The following is a 7511-nucleotide window of genomic DNA, read 5'->3' as shown; positions in this document are numbered from 1 at the left end:
TAGTATATACAAATCCATCTCTCTCTCCTAATTCTACTATATAGTCTATCCTTCATCCTCTATGTCATTCTGTTACTATCAAATCCTCACTCTATATCCTCTATATCAAACACAAAAACACAACTAATAATAATAATAATCAACTCAATACCCAACATCACACACAATCACAACCTACAAAAACCCAACCCAAAACAACCACAACACATACAAACCACAAAAAACTACCCACATAAACCAACCAACAACTCCAACCAACACTCACACACAACAACACACCCAAAAACCACACTAAACCAAAACTCACAACAACTACCCAAACAATCACAACCATCCAACACAACACCACCACAATCTCCACAACAACCCCAAACCCACCACACTCTATCAACTACACAAACCACCAACCCATCCACAACACAAACCACCTAAAACTCAACACCAACACCAACCACCACAACAACAACCAAACACCCACTAACACACACAATCCAACACTATACCCACACACTCTCCATACCTCTCTCACACCCATCCCAACCACACTCAACCCTCTATCACCTTCCCACACACTATCCTACTCACTTATCCTACCACTCCTTCTCCACCTCACTCTCTCCTTTCCCCTCTCTCTCACTTTCCCACTCTATCCTTCCCACTCATAACCCTTTCCCACACTCACTCCTCCCTCTCTCTATCCCTTTCCCCACACTCTCACTCTCCCACTCTCTATCCTTTCCCCAACACTCTACTCTCTATCCTTTCCCACACTCTCTCTCCCTTCCCACTCTCTATCTCTCCAACACCTCTCTCTCTACCTTCTCTCTATCCCTTTCCCACACCTCTCTCCTTCCCCTCCTCTCTATCCCTTTCCCCACACTCTCTCCCCTCCCCTCTCTCTATCCCTTTCTCCACACTCTCTCCCCTTCCCCTCCTCTATACCTTTCCCACACTCTCTCCCTTCCCTCTCTCTATCCCTTTCCCACACTCTCTCTCCTTCCCTCTCTCTATCTTTGGCCCTCTCTGCACTTCACCCACAGTCTCTCTCCTTCCCTTTACACTCCCTCTCCCCATCCGCCTTCTTGTCTCCCCAAGAGGAAAGGACAGAGTGGGAGGGGGAAGGGTAGAGAGAGGAGGTGAAGAAGGTGAGAGAGAGAGTGAAGAACAGGGGATTTGAATGGAAGGAGAGGGGGAGGGGAGTGAGAGCCTGTTCTTGGGATGCTCTCTGAACTGTTTCATACTTAAAAGAAAACGTGTGGTGGATTAATGGCCATTTCAGAAACAGAAAATAACTTTGCACAGGCCCAGTGAGATTTAAACTCACGATCTCTGGTTTACAAGACCAGTGCTCTAACCCCTGAGCTATGGAGCCACTTATACAGTATTGCTCTCATTCCCGTTAGTGCAACACAACATGGCTGATTACCTGACCATGGTAAAGGATAGGAAACTGAGAAAAACCTTGACAATGTACAGACTTAGTGAACATAGCCTGGCGATCGAAAAAGGTAGACACAGGCAGACCCGGCTACCAAGAGAGGACAGGATATGTTCTCATTGCAGTCAGGGTGTGGTGGAGACAGAGATGCACTTCCTCACAGCTTGTAGAAAATATCAGGGCATAAGGGAGAATTTCTACCCAAAATTCACAAAAATATGCCCGGAATTCAGAAATTTGAATGATGACCTAAAACTCCCATACCTATTAGGGGAAGAGAGAAATTGTGTAACCTTAGCGGCACACTATGTTACAGCTTGCCATAAACAGAGGGACAACCACTAAATATAAGAAAAGAGTATGTACAAATTATATATGAATGTATATTTATACACTCAGGGATATATCTGTTTCTACACTGTATGGATAGATCAGTGTTTATGTGTTCAACCATGAATGTTTTTCGATGCTTTGGCAACATAAGATGTACCTTGTCATCATGCCAATAAAGCGATTTGAATTGAATTGAATTGAACAGTGCTGTGCGTTTGAAGAATGAGGCAGGGCGCAGTTCACCACTCAGATTGTGTCTCATCCCCCGTTTCCTGCCTCAGGCTCTTCAATAGTCACCTCACAACTACAATAGAGCAACTTTCCCATGCTAAAACGTCCCAAGGCAACTCAGTTACACATCTCTCTCTCAGTCTCTCTGCCTCCTTCTTTCTATATTTCTCCCTCTTTGTGTCTCTACCACTCTCTCTCTATCTTTCTCTCTAGCTTTCTGTCACTCAATTCAATTCAATTCAATTCAAATCGCTTTATTGGCATGACAAGTTACATCTTATGTTGCCAAAGCATCGAAAAACATTCATGTTTGTTCACAAAAATACCGATCTATCCATACAGTGTATAAACAGATATATCCCTGAGTGTATAAATAGAATTTCATATAATTTATATATACTCTCTTCTTATATTTAGTGGTTGTCCCTCTGTTTATGGCAAGCTGTAACATAGTGTGCCGCTAGTGTTACACAATTTCTCTCTTCCCCTGGTAGGTATGGGTGTTTTTGGTCGTCTCTGTCACTCCCTTTCTACCTCTTTCTCTTTTTCTCTGTGTTTCTCTCACTTTCTCTCTGTTTCTCACTCTCATTTTACCTCTCTCTCTCTCACTTGTTCTCTCTCTCTCTCTCAGTTTCTCTCTCTCCTCTCTCTTTCTCTCTCTCAATTTTTCTCTGTCACTTTCTCTCTCTCTTTCTCTGAGTTTCTCTCAATTTTTCTCTACCTCACTTTCTCTCTCTCTCTCACTTTCTCTCTCTCGCGTTGACTATCTCAATTGCTCTCTCACTTGCTCTCACTTTCTCTCTTTTCTCTCTCACACTCTCTTTCTCTCTCTCTCTCTGTTTCTCTCTCTCATTTTCTCTCTCTCACTTTCTCTCTATCTTTTTCTCTCTCACTTTCTCTCTCTCACTCTCACTTTCTCTCCCACTCAATTTCTCTCTCTCACTTTCGCTACCTCCTCTCTCTTTCTCTCTCTTTCACTCTCTCACTTCTCTATCTCTAATTTTCTCTCCCTCCATCCCTTTCTCTATATCTCTCTTGTTCTCACTTTCTCATTCTCTCTCTCGCACACTTTCTCTCTCACTCACATTCTATCTCTCTTGCTTTATTACTCTCACTTTCTCTATCACATTCTCTACCACTTTCTCTCTCCCCCTTCCTCACTCTTTCTCACTGTCTCTCTCTTTCTCTCTTGCTCTTTTTACTCTCTCTCACTTTCACTCTCACTTTCTCTCTCACATTCTCTCTCTCTCTTTCTCTCTCTTTCTCTCTCTTACTTTCTCTCTCCCTCTCTCTGACTTGCACTCGCTCTCTCACTTTCTCTATCTCTCCCCTTCTCACTCTGTCTCTCTGCTTTGCTCTCTCTCCCCTTCCACCTCTCTCCTTCCCTTTCTCTATCTCCTTCCCTCCTTTTCTCTCTGCTCTCCCTTCCCAATCTGTCTCTCCCATTTCCCCTCTCTCATTTCCCCCTCCTCCATCCGCCTCTCTCTCCCCTTCCCCTCGCTCTCCCTCCCTCCTCTCTTCTCCCTCTCTCTTCTTTTCACTCTGTCTCTCCGCTTAACTCTCTCTCTCCATTCCGCCTCTCTCCTTCCATCTCTCCACTTCCCCTCCCTCTATTGCCTTCCCTCTCCACTTCTCCCACACTCTCTCCCCTTCCCCTCCCTCTATCTCCGTCCCTCGCTCCACTTCACCCACACTCTCTCCCCTTCCCCTCCCTCTATCTCCTTCCCTCGCTCCACTTCACCCGCACTCTCTCCACTTCCCCTCCCTCTATCTCCTTCCCTCTCCCCACTTCACCCACACTCTCTCCCCTTCCCCTCCCTCTATCTCCTTCCCTCTCTCCACTTCACCCACACTCTCTCCCCTTCCCCTCCCTCTATCTCCTTCCCTCTCTCCACTTCACCCACACTCTCTCCCCTTCCCCTCCCTCTATCTCCTTCCCTCTCTCCACTTCACCCACACTCTCTCCCCTTCCCCTCCCTCTATCTCCTTCCCTCTCTCCACTTCACCCACACTCTCCCCCTTTCCCTTTTCTCTCTCCCTCCTTCTACTCTCCCCAAGAGGAAAGGACAGAGTGAGAGGGGGAAAGAGAGAGGAAAGGGGAGAGAGTAGGAGGAAGGGAAGTGGTGAGAGAGCGGGGAAAGTGTAGAGAGAGGAGGTGAAGGGGAGGTGGGGAAGGTGAGAGAGAGGCGGAGGGAGAGAGAGAGTGAAGAGGGATGTATAGAGAGAGGGTGAAGGGGAGAGAGAGAGAGGGGTAAGGAGGAGAGAGAGGCAAAGAGTGGGCGTTCAGGGGAATTGAACAGAAGGAGAGGGGAAGGTGGAGATGGGGAAGGGAGAGAGAGCCTGTTCTCGTGTTGGGCTCGGAGCTATTTCATACTTAAAAGTAAACATGCTGTGAATTAACAGTGAGTTTAGAAACAGAAGCTAAATTTGTAGAGGTAGTGGGGAAAATGCTAGAGTCCATTATAAAAGATGTAATTGAATAGCACTTGGAAAACAGTGACAGGATCGGACAAATTCAACATGGATTTACAAAAGGTAAATCATGCTTGACTAATCTTAACTAATCTACTGGAATTATTTGAGGATGTAACTGGTAGAATAGATAGGGGAGAACCAGTGGATGTGGTGTATTTGGACTTTCAGAAGGCTTTCGATAAGTTCCCACATAAGAGATTAGCATGTAAATGTAAGGCACATGGGATTGGGGCAAAGTACTGACTTGGATAGAGAACTGGTTGGCAGACAGAAAGCAAATAGTTGGAATAAACGGATCTTTTTCCGAGTGGCAGGCAGTGGCAAGTGGGGTACCGCAGGGGTCAGTCCTAGGAACCCAGCTATTCACAATATACATTAATGATCTAGACGAGGGAACTAGATGTAATATCTCCAAATTTGCAGATGACACAAAGCTAGGTGGGCGTGTGTGCTGTGAGGAGGATGCCGAGAAACTCCAGTATGATTTGGAGAGGTTGGGTGATTGGGCAGATGTATGGCAGATGCAGTGTAATGTGGATAAATGCGAGGTTATCCACTCCGGTGGTAAAAACAGGAAGGCAGATTATTATCTGAACGGCAATCGATTGGGAGAAGGGGAAGTGCAACGAGATCTGGGTGTCCTTGTGCACCAGTCACTGAAGGTAAGCATGCAGGTGCAGCAGGCGGTTAAGAAGGCAAATGGTATGTTGGCCTTCGTAGTGAGAGGGTTCGAGTACAGGAGCAAAGATGTCTTGCTACAGTTGTACAGGGCCTTGGTGAGACCACACCTTGAGCATTGTGTGCAGTTTTGGTCGCTTTATCTGAGGAAGGATGCAATTGCCATGGAGGGAGTGCAGCGAAGATTTACCAGACTGATACCTGGGATGGCAGGAATGACGTATAAGGAGAGATTGGGTCGATTGGGCTTATACTCGCTGGAGTTTAGAAGAATGAGAGGGGACATCATTGAACTTATACATTTCTAAGAGGACTAGAAAGACTAGATGCAGGAAGGATGTTACTGATGGCCGGGGAGTCCAGAACCAGGGATCACAGTCTAAAGATAAGGGGTAAGCCATTTAGGGCTGAGATGAGGAGGAATTTCTTCACCCAGAGAGTGGTGAACCTGTGGAATTCTCTACCACAGAAGGAAGTTGAGGCCAATTCATTAACTATATTCAAGAAGGAGTTAGATATATTTCTTAAGGCTAAAGGGATCTGGGGAGAAAGCAGGGACCGGGTACTGAGTTGGAAGATCAGCCATGATCTCATTGAATGGCGGAGCAGGCTCGAGGGGCCGAATGGCCTACTCCTGCTCCTATCTTCTATGTTTCTCCCTCTCTCTGTCCCATTCCGCTTCTCTCCTTCCATCTCTCCACTTCCCCTCTATCTCCCCTTCACCCACACACTCTCTCATTCCCCTCTCTCTATCTCCTTCACTCTCTCCACTTCACCAACACTCTCTCTCCCCTTCGCCTCTGCTCTCCCCATCCTCCTTCTACTCTCCGCAAGAGGAAAGGACAGAGTCAGAGGGGGAAAGAGAGAGCGTAAGGTGAGAGAGTGAGCGGCAAAGAGGGGGATTACAGAGGAATTGAGCAGAAGGTAAGGGAGAGGTGGAGAGATTGGGAAGGGAGAGAGAGCCTGTTCTCGTGTTGGTCTCGGAGCTGTTTCATACTTAAAAGCAAACATGCTGTAAATTAACAAATTTGCATAGGCACCAGTGAGATTTGAACTCACGACCCCTGGTTTGACAAGACTAGGGTTCGAACTCCTGAGCTATGGAGCCATCTGTACTGTGTTGTTTCTCATTCCAGTTTGTGCTGTGTGTATGAAGAATGAGGCAGGGCGCAGTTCACCACTCAGATTGTGTCTCATACCCCGATACCTGCCTCAGGCTCTTCAATACTCACCTCTGAACTACAATAGAGCAACGTACATGTACTAAAACGTCCCATGGTTACTCAGTTACACTCTCGATAGCAAAATACTGCAGATCACAGAAACCCCACTGTGCAGATAGAGGCCATTTCGGCCCATCGAGCCTGCACCGACACATATCCCACCCGATCCCCGTAACCCCTACACCAACACATGTCCCACCCTATCCCCACGTCTTTAATCCCCCTAACACTAAGGGTCAATTTATCATAGCCAATCAACCTAACCTGCACATCTTTGGACTGTGGGAGGAAACCGGAGCACTCGGAGGAAACCCACGCAAACACGGGGAAAATGTGCAAACTCCACACAGACGGTCACCTGAGGCCGGATTCGAACGCAGGTCTCTGGCGCTGGGAGGCAACAGTGCTAACCACTATGCCACCGTGCTGCTAGAAATCTGAAATAACAACAGAAAAGGATGGAAAAACTGAGCAGGCCAGGCAACATCCTTGGAGAGAAATTATAGAGTCAACATTTCGGGTCCGCACTGAACACAGGGCTCACACAGAACACAGGGCCCTCACCGATAACAGGGCCGAGGCTGAACACAGGGCCCGCTTTCTCTCCCCTCACTCTCGTCTTTCCCCTCGTTCTCTTCTCTCCCTCTCTCCTCTTTTCACGCTGTCTAACCACTTCCCGCCTCCCTCCTTTCCAGCTGTCCATTTCCCCTCTTTATCTCCTTCCCTTTTCTCTCTCCCCTACACACTCTCTCCCTTACACACTCTCTCCCTTTCGCCTCTTCTCTCCCCATCCTCCTTCTACTCTCCCCAAGAGGAAAGGACAGAGTGAGAGGGGGAAAGAGAGAAAGTAGGAGGAAGGGAATTGGTGAGAGAGCGGGGAAAGTGCAGAGAGAGGAGGTGAATGGGAGGTGAGAGAGAGGGAGATGCAAAGAGGGGGAATTGAACGGAAGGAGAGGGAGAAGTGGTGATTGGGAAGGGCGAGAGAGATTCTGATCTTGTGTTGGCCTCAGAGCTTTTTCATGTTTAAAAGTAAACATGCTGTAAATTAACAAATTTGGAGAGGCCCCAGTGAGATTTGAACTCACAACCCCTGGTTTACAAGACCAGTGCTCTAACCACTGAGCTACGGAGCC

The 7511-nt window shown here is 47.2% G+C and overlaps 2 non-coding genes across 2 annotated transcripts; both read right to left on the bottom strand.

The window, feature by feature from the left end:
- Positions 1–1299: 1299 nt before the first annotated feature.
- trnat-ugu (transfer RNA threonine (anticodon UGU)) lies at positions 1300–1372 on the bottom strand. The gene has a single exon. It is a non-coding gene; the product is annotated as a tRNA-Thr (tRNA).
- Positions 1373–7438: 6066 nt separating this feature from the next.
- Positions 7439–7511, bottom strand: trnat-ugu (transfer RNA threonine (anticodon UGU)). The gene has a single exon. It is a non-coding gene; the product is annotated as a tRNA-Thr (tRNA).

The sequence above is a fragment of the Somniosus microcephalus genome, unplaced genomic scaffold (assembly GCF_052327205.1).
Source record: "Somniosus microcephalus isolate GS21.2 unplaced genomic scaffold, FLI_Smic_1.0 unresolved_chr2, whole genome shotgun sequence".
Classification (NCBI taxonomy): Eukaryota; Metazoa; Chordata; class Chondrichthyes; order Squaliformes; family Somniosidae; genus Somniosus; species Somniosus microcephalus.
The sequence above is the reverse complement of the archived record's forward strand: the minus strand, read 5'-3'. Positions and strand labels throughout refer to the sequence as shown.